Source organism: Harpegnathos saltator, unplaced genomic scaffold (assembly GCF_003227715.2).
Source record: "Harpegnathos saltator strain DR-91 unplaced genomic scaffold, Hsal_v8.6 scaffold203, whole genome shotgun sequence".
NCBI classification, from domain to species: Eukaryota; Metazoa; Arthropoda; class Insecta; order Hymenoptera; family Formicidae; genus Harpegnathos; species Harpegnathos saltator.
In genome coordinates, this window is record NW_020229988.1 from 1,004,112 (window position 1) to 1,019,485 (window position 15,374).

The 15,374-nt window shown below is 46.9% G+C and overlaps 1 long non-coding RNA gene across 1 annotated transcript; it reads left to right on the forward strand.

Annotated features, from left to right (window-relative positions):
- Nucleotides 1–1,244: 1,244 nt before the first annotated feature.
- On the forward strand, nt 1,245–6,215 carry LOC112588377 (uncharacterized). The gene is made up of 3 exons (XR_003112816.1): nt 1,245–1,679; nt 5,755–5,880; nt 6,016–6,215. It is a non-coding gene; the product is annotated as an uncharacterized LOC112588377 (long non-coding RNA).
- Nucleotides 6,216–15,374: the final 9,159 nt, after the last annotated feature.

A 15,374-nucleotide genomic window follows, 5' to 3' on the forward strand; every position in this document is an offset into this window, starting at 1 on the left:
CTAAGAGGCGTAACTCGGGGGTAAAAAATACGTGCAATATTGTCCAATCTCTCGCCGAAGGAGGAAAGGAAGAAAGGTAATCAAAACTTTATCGTTTTTTTTATCGAGCACTGTAATCAAAACTTTATCGTCTGAAGCGTCGAATGCAGAGATAATGTGAGTGCAACTCATTAAACTTCAAGTTCTGTGACAACGAAGTTTTCCGAACAGTTTGTATCATGTGCTTCTCCAGGATCGTTTGGAACAAATTTTTTTAACACTGCAAGTCTGACTTTCTCAGTTTCTGACCAGGTGTTAATTTTTCTTAGAATAATCGTAATATTTGGTTTTCATACAACCAATATATATATAAGCGATCCGATGTGCGTGCACCGTAATTACTGTATAACATTTAAGTTTCCCCCGTATAGTTTGCATTAAAAACATACCGCGATATTATACTTTTAAATAATATTTAACGTTAGCTTGTTCTTCTAGCGCTAATTTAAAGCCGAGCCACAGTTACGAAGTTATTTAACATCGAAAATTAAAGGCTTTTGACGAGAGGCGGTAAAAATGCAAATAAGTAAAAAAAAAAAAAAAGAAAAAACGCGAGTTAATTTTTACGAGGCTTCAGCTTAAGAGAAATTTAATTCGATGCTTCGTTACCTGGGTAATTAACATGGAAAATTTAAATGCTCCAAGGGAAAAGGTATATATTAGGTATTCGATAAAATTCCCGTTGAAGAAGAATCATTTCTAAATTCCTTAATGTCTCGAAACGTGCTGTATCTTTCACAGAATATCTCACCTGCATATGGAACAAGTAACACGCCGATCCCTTCGCTGCTCGAATCGTCGCACGCTCCACGTTAACTTTATTATCTCCTGACGCATCTCGACATAAATCTACTGAAAATTACTTTCTATCCTGCTCATCCGCGATTTATTGTCAATAAATTCGCCTCCTCGCTGATATGCCGATACTTGGGCGCGCGAAAATGTTGAAACGACAGGGCATTAAGGAGAATTTTACAAGTCTCTCTCGATCGACCGTCGCAGGTCGATACGTGTCGGAATGATAAGAAAGCGTAATAAAGATAGTTTGCGAGACGAGCGAATGGAAAAATGCACAGAGGAGCGAGAAAAAGAGAGAGAGAGAGAGAGAGAGAGAGAGAGAGAGAGAGAGAGAGAGAGAGAGAGAGAGAGAGAGAGAGAGAGAGCGAGAAAGACAACGGGGTCAAGACAAATGGAGTCGTAGTTTATGTCGGTGCAGACAGATACGCGGTGGCCTCGTGGAAAGAAGAACGACGTAAACAGACGTGGAGGACGAGGAAGGACGACGGGATGTAGGTGTCGGGTTGGCCCCGCAGCGAAGCGGAGGGTGCGCAAGGGACCGTATCTCGTGCAGAATCCTACTCCTTTTCGTGGAGGGGCTCCGGGAATACGCGGCCGAAGCTGGTGGTCGATACGCGGGTCAGCGGCATGCTTCACCGACAACGCCAATGAGGCGGTTTGCGAAATCCTCCTCTCCAGCTAGTACAATCCGGCTACGAAGTATTCCGCGTTTCCGACACTCGAAGATCCTCCAATTGCGGCGGCTAAGTGCTCTGTAATGACCGTTCCTAATGTCCCACTCGAGAAGACGACGACTCGCCCGAATTAAATGGTCGATATGATCGACGCTGGGAGCACATGTCGTGAGTTCCTCCATAAATACAAAGAGAGAGAGAGAGAGAGAGAGAGAGAGAGTGAGTGCGACTTCCGGTCGATTTGCAGCGTTCGATTTCGGACGGACTCGCGCGCTGCATGTGCAATATGCAATGGCATTTTTCAATATTCATTCATTCTCCAATATTAATATTATTGCGTAAATATCGGCCAAGAATTTTTATATTTCTCCCACGTTCCGTGTAATCTGTAGAGTGTAACTTGATTAGAATGCTATTAATCAAAAGTTCTCTCTCTCTCTCTCTCTCTCTCTCTCTCTCTCTCTCTCTCTCTCTCTCTCTCTCTCTCTCTGTCTCTCTCTCTCTCTCTCTCTCTCGCTGTATTTTCATGCTGTAGTTTCCTGCAGCATTTTCTTCTTTTTCCAAAGTACACTTTGGCTTCGAAACTCTATACCGCCGTGATTCGGAATGTAACTTTGATAATTCAAACGCTTCGTTTCCACGCTCGTTCTTGTCGACATTTCGCAATCGTTTTCGTTTTACGCAGTGTACACAGCAGGTCTTTCGGTAGATTTTCGAAGCAGATTGATGTCTCGACACCTTCACAAGCGGAAGGCTCTCGTCGTAAGTAGCTATTTGATGGATGGAAGAAGCGACCGCGACTCTCGAAGGAGCTGCTAAAGGCGACGTGTCCCGTTTATGCGCACACGTACAATCGTTCTGAGAAGCGTAAGATGCCGCTTTGAAAGATTCAAAATGCGGACTGTTGTGTGACGTGCGACGCGTATAGAAATAGTCGATGTCTGTACACGGTACTACCGATAGGAAAGTCGGATGGAACATCGCAATAAATCGCACAAAAATCAATGGGAATCTCTCTCTCTCTCTCTCTCTCTCTCCCTCGAGATTGCATCATCCGATATGTATGACGTCAAAAAATAATGAATACGGGGAATAATGAATACGCAACTTTCAATCTTCATGGCTTAATAGGACTTTAGAGCCCTACTCATTAATTCGGAAATTAATTGGAGTTTTAGATATTGATGAAAATGTCACTCGCAATTATAAGCATTAATTCCTAATAATCATTTGAGCCATAAAAGATGTAATAAGCACATGGATGATAATCGGGACTAAAAATCGCTCGTTTCATAATGTAACATTTGACGCGCAACCTATACCGTCGCGGCGGTCTCCAAATTGTAGAAAGAGGGGTGACTTTAAAATTTCGCTCGGGCGAAATCGACGATTCGTATTGGCTGATTGATCGACTGGCCGCACGTATTACCACGTATCTACCATCGCGATTGTCTCAACACCGTAACTATCTCGTCCATTTTCCACTCTGCAGGTCGACAAAGCTACCTAGCCGTCGTCGTGCACAATGCTTGTTCTTCCTAAAACCTCATTTCTCTCTCGCTACCCCTTTCTCTCGTTTTTCCCTCTCTTTCCATCCCCGCCTTATCTGGTCATTGTTAAATCGCAGGGTTGCTTGTCGCGGGACAGAAGTAGATCCCAACTTAGACGGAGTGGACTGAAGCCACGAGATTGAAAATCGATTTTCGACACGGCGACGGAATGGTCACCCATTTGGCACGTTTATTCGATTAGCGGAAAGGCTTAATAAGAATTGTCACTCCTCCCCTCTTCCTCCTTCAACGAGCTCGGAGAGCGTACAAATAAGAGGGACGCGAGCGCGCAAATGAATGTACACGGTTTCATCGAGACCCGTGAAACTACTACTGTCTATGCAAATGTCGTAGCCATTAGAGGAACGGACGAACCACGACGACCTCCTTCGCCTCGTCCGTTTTTCACTTCCTGACTTTCGCACACATTCCCTCCCCGGCCGTCGTTATATCAGTCGGCCGCGTTGAATCTACATTCTAGTGGACTTCGAAGGAGAAGTGAATCGAATCAGCGTGATTGGAAATCGATTTTCGATACGACACTCAAAATCAATCTCTGAGACAGCGGCAAATAATCCATTTGTACTCTTGATTGACACCATCGTCCAATGTCAACCACATAAGGCGCAGAATCCATAGTCGCAGCAACGATTGCTTCTTTTATCAACGCATTACGCAACAGCGCGGCGCCGCTCTCGCTCTCCTTTTCCCCCTCCGCTGCAGATTTATCGCGGTCTATAAGCGCGCTTCGCTGCATATTGCGCGAAATATCGCGGTGTATAAAAGTTGTTTCGTTTATAAAATAGGAACGGAGCATCACGAGAGGAATCTTATAAGCGCGAACGCCACGTCAAGTCGGATATAGCGCTCTCAAGTATGTTGGAAAATCGACATTATTTTCTTGATCCGCCGAATAAGCGGAAGAAGATAGCGCTTCTCATCCGTCGTATCGGAAATCCATTTCCAATGTTGCATTTTGGATTTGTTCCCTCTATTTGAACATTACCTCGACAATGCACGGATGTGATAATTCCTCGATAAAATAACAACGTTGTAGGGATGGAAGAGCCCATAAATTTTCGAGAACGAGCAGAACCAAAGAGAGAGAGAGAGAGAGAGAGAGAGAAGAGAGAGAGAGAGAGAGAGAGAGAGAGAGAGAGAGAGAGAGATATCGATTTCTTTTTTCAATCGAGAGTAATTTATGAGTCTCTAATAGTAAGCTGCAAAAGTGCTGCTCAAAAGTGATGGAACCGTTTGCGGGTCATCAATGTGTGTGAAAACGAGTTCATGTGATTCGCATCTAATTCCGGTGCCACTTTGCGCGCAACAGCGTCACATATTATCGCAACCGTTTCACCAACACGTAATTTTCAGATACATGCGCGCATGCCCGATTCGACGTTACAACTCGGAAGTAATAACTAATAATGATGGCTGCCTCTTATTTCGCGAGACGTTCGCAAATATGATTCGGTCTCTCGGAGAAGGCGATTACGTTTTAACCGGCATCGCGCGCGCGAGAGAGAGAGAGAGAGAGAGAGAGAGAGAGAGAGAGAGAGAGGAGAAAGCGCGATTCTATTTATTTAACTGTCCGTCCGACTAGATGCGCTTTAATACAACGAAATAAAGCAATCCTGACTGCGTAAAATAGACTACCTGCACGTCCCTTTAATCTATTAGAAGCATCGAACGTAGATTCCGTCCGCGGACCATCGTAGATTTACTCTCGTCGGTTTCTTTAACCCCAAACTCGCTTCGCCCATTTTCCGCTTTTGCGAGTCGGCGAAGCTCCCTATCTCTTTCACTTCCTACGTTTCTTTTTATCTACGAGCGCCGCTGCGCCTTATCTCCCGTCCGTGTTGAGTCTTCGTGCCGGGGAGCAAGGTAGACGGCGAAGTAGGCGAAACGGATCCAAAGCCGCGCAATTGGAAATCGATCTTCGACCATTGCTCGTCCGAGTAATTCGTAAGAATGTCCTCGTTTCAATGGCGACGAATGACCGGCCGTTTGTCTCGATTATCCTGTGCAAGGACGGCTAACGCGATCGCGCTCGGGATATCCTTCGGATACAGCTATGTGTACGTGGCCACATCGGCGAACGAGCACGTATACGCCGAGAGCGAGTGCGCTTCCTCGCGCGCGAGACAAACCGATCTCCCTCGCGCACAGAGGCGACAGAAAGTTGAGAGCAGCCGCGATATTTGTGGGCAAGTTCGGAATAAATGGCCGGCGACTAGTTTTCTTGTGCAGCGAGCGAAGCGAGACTCTCTCCCGTCCCTTCCTCTCTCCCCTCGCTCCCTCTCTCTCTCTCTCTCTCTCTCTCTCTCTCTCTCTTTCTCTCGGTTCCGCACGTTATTCCGCGGTCCATTCGCGATTCCGGCGAATCTGTTTGTCTGTACACAGGCTGCACGTATACACGGATACGCGGCTAGGTAGGTAGGTATATTCAGCCTTGCTGCAAATTTATGTACGTGTCTCTTCTATTGAAATTTAGAGCGTAGGCGGATATTGATCAGACCGCGTCTTCGACGATGAAATCTTTTCATGCGAACGAGGAGATGGTTTATCGCGCGGCGTCGAGCAACACGATGTGTGTGCGAGAGAGACAGAGAGACACACAGAGAGAGAGAGAGAGAGAGAGAGAGAGAGAGAGAGAGAGAGAAATATTTGAAATTTATTTCCATTTCTTTCAGCGCGGTCTGCATATCGAGCAACGTTCTATCGACTCGACACTTAGCTCGGAGAGCAATGGCAGTCCTTCGCGACGCTCATCTTCGAGAGAAGCTTAGATAGGGTGTAAATGACCCAAGAATAATTATGTAAGTAATTAAAGCTGATCACCCAAGCACCAACGGCTATTCCACGCTTTTGTCGAATATTGTACTTTATCGTTGTAGGCCATTACTAGATCCGCGATTGCACATGTGTTATTCTCTGTCATTCGACTCCCTCAGGTCCAAACGTCAAGATTACAGGAAATCGAAACATTGTTCAACAGCGGCAGTCGAGATACGGGAAATTTAGAAACATCACGATATGGACATTGCTTAATGATCTTGGAAATGCATACGTCGATGGTACATAACCGAATTGGCTGACGAATGATCGAGACAAAATTAGAATTGAAGAGAATTTTGATTAGGAAAGTGTAATAGCGCCGCTATCTTTAATAAAATTACAAATAATAAAATTGACTGGATATTATAAATAAACAAGATCAGTTGTTATATGTGTGCGAAAGATTAGTTGGACGCGATGCGACCCAGCGGTAATTCTGGAAAAGTGTATTGTTCAACAGTTGAAAAGAAGAAAGTGGTAAACTCTGAACTTTGGTTCGTCAATTCTGTTCTGTCGGTTTTATCGCTTCCCTAATTTTTCGTTTTTATTTCCACGTACATCGCGCGCTGTTATCCGAAAGAAACGCCACTGTCCAAAAGGAACGCTATCGCGCTTTAAAATCGATAGCTCGAAAATAGAATTATCTCAACGCTGTGAGCCCGGCGAGCCGACGCGACGGGCGAATGACCGCGTATTTAAAGTTTAAAGACGATTTACAAGCTATTGTTAAATTGGAAACGGGCAAGGTGACGTAAGAGGCGTTATTGCTCTCGGCGGACGTGGGATAAATTCGATGCATACCAATGCAAACCTACATACAGTCGAGACGACAATCGAGAGGATACCGTCCACGTGATACCGTCGGCGACGATTTATTTTAGAGAATACAGCGAGAATCTCGCGCGTCGGGTCTCCTCGCGTCGTTCCGTCGCTATCTCGCAGCATCGAGTCGCCTTCACTCTCGAGAAAGAGCTCCCTCTAATCTACCCCTCCGTATAATTTCATAAAGCGAATCGTAATCTGACTGCAAACTTAATGCTAGACTGCACAAATTACCATCGTAAACTTCCTTTTACGAGTTCGGTTATCGTGAGAAATTATTTTCTTGATTTGGTCGTCGAAGCGACGACGCGCGAGACGCAAACAGCGGAATAGTCGCAGTAGATTGCCTTGTTAGACTCCGGAACAAGTCTGCGAAGATTAACAATCGTCGGAGGAAATGAATGGAGTGAGATAAAGACGAGAATACGAAGGCGGCATAATGGAAAATGCATGGGGCGGCGAGAAAAGTACAAAACCTGATTGCTTTTATTTGAAAGCGCGGATGAACGATATCGATGCTCAGAGAAGCTCTACCGCGAAAATGAAACGCGCGTAAGTACGTTCCACCGTAAACGCGTGCGCTATAATTTTTTTCTTTATGCTAATGCAAAATCAAACACAGCGTGCAGTATTGTCAAAACGCGCGCAACCGTTTATCGTTACCGGTCATTTAATATTTTTCCACTTGATGATAACACTTCAACAAACAGCTCGTCGTCCGCGATTAATTTCCCTTAGCTTCTCTTCTCTGCGGTATACGACGAATAACGGCTGCGCGAAATCTATTTCTATGCATTTTCCATCAACGAGAGATATAAATGAAAATTGCAGCCGAAACGTCCCATAGAGATACGTTAGTCTACCTAACGGCACGTCGTATTTTCGCAGCGAAGGCACGGGGTGACGCGGGTTTTATTCGGTGAATGATTTTATTAGACGCATAATTTTCGCGGTAAGAATGAAACTGCAGCCTCATGCAATTCCCGTCCGCTCTCACGCTCGGACGACTGACAAGTAATCTGCAGTTTTCACTGACTCGCTAATGCTAGCACGATCTACGGTCGAATTTTCTTTCCTCGAGTCTAACCTGCACTCTCATGCACATCGGCGCGCAAGTGTGTGTATACGTGCAAACCTCAACTTTGCGGCGAAACTATAGCAATTTCAACACCGCTTGTAACGTTCCACTCGTTCTCTAGACGTAAAGGGTGACCATCGGCAATGAATAACGAGGATAGTTTTAAATTGTAAAACGCGCGAATTATACAAGGAGCTTCGACAGACGGAATTTTTCACGGGTATTCTTGCGATAATTACTTATTCTCAAGGGGAGTAATATTTAAGGGAGGTATGCAGCGGTAGCTGCATTTTTCCGGTTTTACAGGGAAACAAGCCGGGGCAAGGATGATTACAAGCAATCACGCGTTACACGAAACCTAATATTAGATGCGATTTCTCGCGACACTTGCATTTCCCCCGAGATAACAACGTCCCAGCCAGAAGAAATATTGAGGTATTACATAAGAGACTGAGATACTTATTACCCGCCGTGTATATCTGCTTGTGTGCGGCATTGCGACACGTGTTTTCAAGCTCTTTTGCGAAAGATATGCAGCTTTAAAGTGCAAGAGCGCGACACCCCTCCAGCGAATCGTGGTGAATACAAAGGGCCGGCATTTCTTACGGTAGATACAGATATATATCGTCGCATTTGTGTACGCGGTAAATTACGCGCGATGTCGTATCAAAACGTATGCACGAGCAGCGAGCTTTTCACGCTGACAGTGACTTTCGTTGCACCCAGCACATACGCGACACACACTATTCGGAAGCACTACACGGAATGTTACTCGTGTGATCAAACGTAAGATTTCGAAGGGCATTAAGTCGAAGCAATCGCGCAATGCATTTCGAACGGTGACATTATGACGTCTGGCTGAGTTAACGTCCTCCTGAAACTTTCTATTACGTAAAGTTACGGACCGATCCGACGCACAACACATCGTGCGTAACGCAATTTTATCGAAGCCATTCGGAGGAGAGGAGCGACGTAACGCCGGCCGGGGGGATAATTTTCGAAAAGATGCCAATGTACGATTGGCGACACGGTTCATAAATCTTCTCATCATGAACATCGGGGGGCGAGCTCAGAGATGCCATTCAAAGTGTCGAAAAATTGGATCGCGACGATGCTTCACGAAGGCTGATATAATGGACAGCCGCGCGCTCCCGTGGCTCCGCCGTGTCAGAAAGAAGAAAAATTCCCGAGACGCGAGTCGAGATCGCGGGCGTCGAGTAAATTACAGTTCGCTTCTGCCGCCGCGGATATATTTCCCAGTTTAACGGCTAGTCCGCAAGCACTCCTTTTCAACGTACTCCTCTCGAACCTTTTAGCTTCTGTTTGCTAAACCATTCCTCGCCGCGGTAACTTCCAAAAATGGCTGCCGAGCAGTACATAGCATCTCCCCCGCGCGCGCGCGCGAAGCCCGCAAATAAATACATAACCGCGGCTTTACATTCGCCTAGCTTGTAGCAGAGCATTGTCCGTATGTAAACGTGTCCACACGCGGGCGCATGGTGGCCGCAGCGAACGCCACAGGTTCTCGATGTTTGTCCTTCGGTCATTCCCTTTTTCCGTTAATTGATAACGGCGGGCTCAGTCGAGGAAGGGCGAGCGCACGCGTTTATAGCTATTATCGGATTAAAATACTTCGGCAGGCCGCTACTGATCCGCGAACAGGCGCGCGGGCGAGGATTCTTATTGTCAACGGAGAACACCGCAAACGACGACAGACAGACAAGGGCGTTGCAGCTGCTAAAACAACGAATCCCAGGGTGATCTACGGACTACGAAGTCACGCGAGACGTGATCGCAAGAAAGCCAATTTACAGACTACGATCGCTCGAGGCATCGGGGTCGTAATTTGAGTAAGTGGCCCATGGGGGCGCAATAATGGATTCGTCGGGCTGACTCGAGGGCTGGAACGAAAACAGCCCCACGGTGAGAGACATCGTCACCGGTGTGACGTTAGGCTGGCTCTCATTAATAATGGCCGTGGTCGCGCCACGGTGTCTGGGTGCGCGTAAATTACGATCCTGACGAACGTTAACGAGAACGTACGACGGGATAACTCCGGCAACGGGACGACGCTGAAGCAGCTATTACGCGTCGCCGGATTACAACAACGCGACATCGATCGAAAGTTCTCGCAGGTAACGAACAAGAACCAAGACAGCCTTCCGGTGTGTTCGCTAATACTCGCGGACGGAGCGCGTCTCGGTCGCGCTAGAGCTATGCTTTTCTCATTACGCAACCGATGTGTCGAGATATCGGCACTCGCTCTTTAGCTCCAAACCGACGCCTGATATACATGAAATAATCGTTATACAACCGAACGACGAATTATTCTGACAGGTTTGAAAAATATTTCCTATGTAAAAATGTAACGACAGTTGCCGAATGGAAAGAAAATTTACATGAAGGTTCTCCTACGAGCATTGGATCGATTTTATTTCGACAGAAAATGTCGGAAAAAACGACCTCTCTTTTTCCTCCACATTTTCGATAATAACAAGCCACGTGTACGACTCGGGGCATCATGTTGGACGTTTCCGCAAAACGGACAAAATGGCCGAATAAAACTTTAGAAATTATTACCTATGTATTTAGTAGAAAAAAAAATTGCCGTTATAATATATTTTCAACTCGCTTACTTTGAGACGCATCGCGTGTCGCATCGAAATCAAGCCTAGAAGCGCAATCTTCTGGGACATCGATTTCACAAATTCCACTTTCGCTGCGTGTATCGCTATAGTTTTAATGAGAAGTAAAAGCCAGAGCTGACCTCAAACGCTGCGGTATATTCTCTAAGGAATAATGCAGCGGAATAACTAGATATGTATATACACGCGCAAAGGTACCTCGTTTACCAAGAAATGTCGAGAAATTGCTGCCAATGTATTATACCCGTTACTGTGTGTAACGCACAAAGGTAAATATAGACGACGCTGCCGAGTTACCGATCAAAGAAAATTTCTTGGCGAAACTGTCGACGCGCGCATTCGCTCATGATCAAGCATTAATGGGACGCTCTCCTCCGTTACGTACATATAGCCTCTCTCAATAAATTGCATCTCCCGCGAGAACGTGTATCGACACGCATCTATAATATAATATGCGATATTCAGTACTACCAACTGTGGACGAACGAATGTTCTCGCGAGCACACGAGTGGAAAAGGATACTAAAAGGATTAAATGGCGATAAAGATTTTACGGTCGCACGATCGACACGGCAAGAGAGGTATATTGCAGTTTCCAGTGGAAGAACTGTAAATGTTACACGGCTTAGGAAGGGATCCGCACGATCGAATGAGATAACGAATTTGGAAGAGGGTTTCAAGTGGCTTGGGGCGATGAATTTTCGATCGTACGTTTGTTTACGCGAATCAATTATTTCGTTAAGAAAGCCTGGTTAGAGAGAGAGAGGGAGAGAGAGAGAGAGAGAGAGAGAGAGAGAGAGAGAGAGAGAGTGAGCGGTTTACTTATATATCGATTAATCTCTACGTTTTCTCTGTTTTCTGTAAATATTCATTTCTTTCGTTTCCCTTTACCGTCCTACATTACTTTTCGATATTCTCTGCACAAATGCAGAATTGAATAAAATTTAAATGATATTTTCACATTTTTAATTATGCGTGATGAAATACGTGGCAGCTTTTAATTATTTGTTTCGCTCATTATCGCTCTGTGTCCGGCGAAATATCCTGGCGGCACATTTTACTGAAGGGCTTTGCGCAAACTGATCTCATTCTGTACCCACACACACCTCACGTACCGCACGTAACCGAGCGTTATGCTTACGGTGGTAACATTTCCCAATCTATTCGTTACAAAGTTTCAATATTGGACGTCCAGTGTTATCAGTGTTGCTCCTGCTGTGCCGCCGCATTTTCACATTTTCATTCAGGGAAATGTGTATCTTCTAAAAATCCACAACTACTTTTACTTCGCTTCGTCCCCTCGTGTTATTCGTTTTCAAATGTCGAGAAATTCCGAGCTTGACTCTAATGAAAGAGTCGATCTATCAGCAATAACCGAGGGATATGTGGACGACGATATTTTGCAGTTTATCAGTGAATTTAACGAAACTCGCCGAAATTGATATCCATTTACCATCGCTAACGGCTCGCCAAACATCGACTCGTCCTGCAACCTACTTTTCGGCTGACCCACATACGAATCGGAAGCAACGGTTTCGAAAATTCCCTAAGTCTGTCCTTCTTTTGATCCTCCATTTGCCGATATGCCGGTGCGATCCTGCCAACGTCCAGCGTGTAATAACGAGGGACGTGCCCTTTAAGTTCTTTCCCCATTTTCTCGCGAAACGTGCCATTATGTCGAATAACGGGACAGGTCCTTAAACCCCGCCACCCCTCCCTCCCCCCCCCCCCAGTGAAACCATACTCTGTGCCGAGAGAAATTCTCCATGTTCATGAGCGTTTCCTCTTGGCATTGAATATCGGAATATATTATCCCGCCTCAGGGAGTGTCCATTATATACTCGAATATACGCGCGAGCGTAATTCAACGCTCTACCATTATCAAAGAGAGAAAGGACAGTTTTTCATTAAAACTTTATTAACTCGGTTGCAATATGTGTATTTCTTTTTCTACCGCTTCTTTATCTGGCGCATCATATATAGTAATTAAAAGGGAACTGATCAGGTATCCGCGATATCGTCATCTCATACCACACGCATACACACATACACACGTTTGTGTGTAACCATTATCCTTTTGTTGAAATTGTCTTAACTGCTTCCCATATCGTCCCCGCAATTTCGAATAGTCGGGTTAATTTGATTGCGTGATTAAATTCACAGAAATTGCGATATTAATCTCGTCGCACGATAATGCCGGCGTAAAAACAGCGGGAAAATGTGCCATCGCTAGTTCAGATAATCGCGACAATAGCGGCCGACCACACGATTTCATCAGCATCATTCGGGCTTGAACGTTTACCTCTCTAATAGCGTTGCATAGATTCGCCGACGTGTCGCTCGCAGCATACGCGATGGGCGGTTAAAGGGCAGGTCGAGGGAACGCGCCGCGCCAAGGGGGAAAAGAAACGTCACCGCGCGATTTATCGCTCGTCGACCACGGCGCTGGCGCAATTACGCGTCTAAGGACAATAAACGTGGCAATTCAGGCGGCCGCACGGATGCGTCGCGTCGAGAGATTGGCGCTGTTTTACAAGCGCGATGTTACGGTCGCGTGCGAACCTTTAACTCGCAGCAGTAAAACTGTTTATGCGAATTTATATAGAGTTTCGTGTTCCGCGGAACGGAGCGGTTCCGCACACACGAACTGCAGCCGGCTGTGGCGAGAGAGATCCTGGCCGGCCGGGACGGACCCCCCGGAGGGGGGGGAGCAGGGAGGGAAGAAATATGAATACGTATTTTATATAGCAGCTTTAAACGGTCTGCGCGGATAATACCCGTCTATAGCCGAGCGGCTCTACGGCAGGAGGCAAGCGAGCGTTTACATCGCCTTGCGTCATCCTTCGTCCTTGGCGAGAGAATTCGCAGTGACATAAGAGGATCTGCACGCTGCTGCGCGCGGCCTGATCTCGCCGTTCTTCTCGCGATTGAAAAGTCATCCCGGTAAGTCGATGAAGGCTGACTGCTCGCGAAATCTGCGAACAGCGCCGTTGACGAAATGTTATTGCTCCTCGCCGTTCGCCGAGATGCGAGGGATTTTCCGCCGACGTATCGTCGACAGCGGAACGAGAGTGCTGCTCGGATTCAAATTCGCCGCTCGCGTCACACAGTTCAAGCGCGTTCAAAAACCACCGTGGTGCGAACTATATCACTCGTAATCTCGCCGCGTCCTGTGAGACTGCCGGAGTTCTTTCTCGCCGAGCTAGGCGAGCGCGTGGATAACGGAGCGTTCTGAGTCGCCGTCTTGTCGCGTGCGTAAACAACAATCTCCGGCGGAACGAAACTCGTCGATCGCGCGCGCGAGCGCTCTTCCGCGCCTTCGAGCGGGATTCACGAGAGAGTTCTCTTAATCTCTGATTTGCATCTCTTGGCGCGCAGCGAGTGATTCTGGCTTTGCCGCCTATGCTCCTCGCGCTTTACGAGCGTGTCGGGATTCTTTTCCGAATCTCAGCTCTCGCTCGCTCTCGCTCGCGCTCGCTCTCGCTCGCGCTCGCTCGTGTTGAGCGCGCTTGCCGCGGAAAGACGATCAAGTCGCGTATCGACCGGAAATGACGGGAACCAGCAGCGGAATGGGTCCAACGACTTATCGAGACGTCTTTAATATCGAGGCCGGAATCACGAGTCGTCTCGTACCGCTTTTCATTTTTTGTCACCGACGAGTTACCGAGGGAAATACTGCAGATGCAAGGTCGCGTAATTGGAACGTATAATGATACGGTTAATGAAGGGGATGAAATGTAGAGAAATGCGTGATATGCCTGTTTTCATGCAAGCTAAATGAGAAATTCGAAAATGAAGCCACACACACATACAGATAACGAGATATGTATGTATCGTTCAGCTGTCTGGATTTTTCACGTAACGATCGTGCGCGAACGATGCGGCCAATTATTTCCGAAAATGTTACTTCGCTTCGAGGGTGTAATGCAAAAATTGGCACGATACTGCTCTCCGCGAAAAGTTTTCGGTCCACAATTATTTGTTGTGAACTCGGCGCGATTATCTCACGTCCTCCGAATTCACGAATCTCACCCGTGAGATTAAATCTGACGGACACGAGATTTTTTTAATGCATTACAACGACGTAACATTATTTGCACAAGTATCGGAGCCGCGTGTCGGGAAGATTTTACGTATATTTGCAGCTAGAATCAAGGGTGCATATTAAAGTTTGCTCACATTTCCGCCGCATATTACGCTACTTCTCTACGATCGCGTCGTTACAGCTCGCGCGACAAATTAACCGAATCTGAACGATCCGGAGGGAACACAAGAGGCGCCGCGCGACCTATATAAATTTCATGGCATTTAACCAGACGAGGAAAAAGAGCGTCGTTCCGGATGGCAGTCGCCGCCCAACCCAACGATGTGACGGCGCTTGTTTACTATTCATCCGAGCGGCATCGAACGTTTGTAACCACGCTCTGTAGAACACCCGCGAACGCGATAAAGAAACACACGAAGAGGCGGCGGGCGATCCGGACGGACAGGAAGGAGTTAAAGGAGCCGGAGGATGGGGCAATAAAGGGGAGTGGAAGCGGCGTTAACTTTTAACTGCAGCTAACCTGCTGGCCGCTCGGTCAACGAGATTTAGTATATGTTTACGCGCTCCCGTAGCAACTTTCTATTTTCTCCGAGTCGCGACTCCCCTATTTTATTTCGGCCCCTACCCCTTCGCGCCGACGGGTGAGCGCCACCCTCGTTCTCCACTCTCGTCTCTTCGCGAGCGAGCGAGCGAGCGAGCGGCTTCGCTTGGCGCCGCGCCAGAACGACTCGCGCTGACTCAAAACTGTTTTCGACAAAAGAGACCTAAACGATGCTTCTCCGTTCCTACTCGCGCGTACGCGCGTACCAAGACACTCGGCGATGTTCCTCTTAAGCCTACCGCTTGGAGAATCGGCAGACACCGTTCGCGGACATTCGTTCGAGAG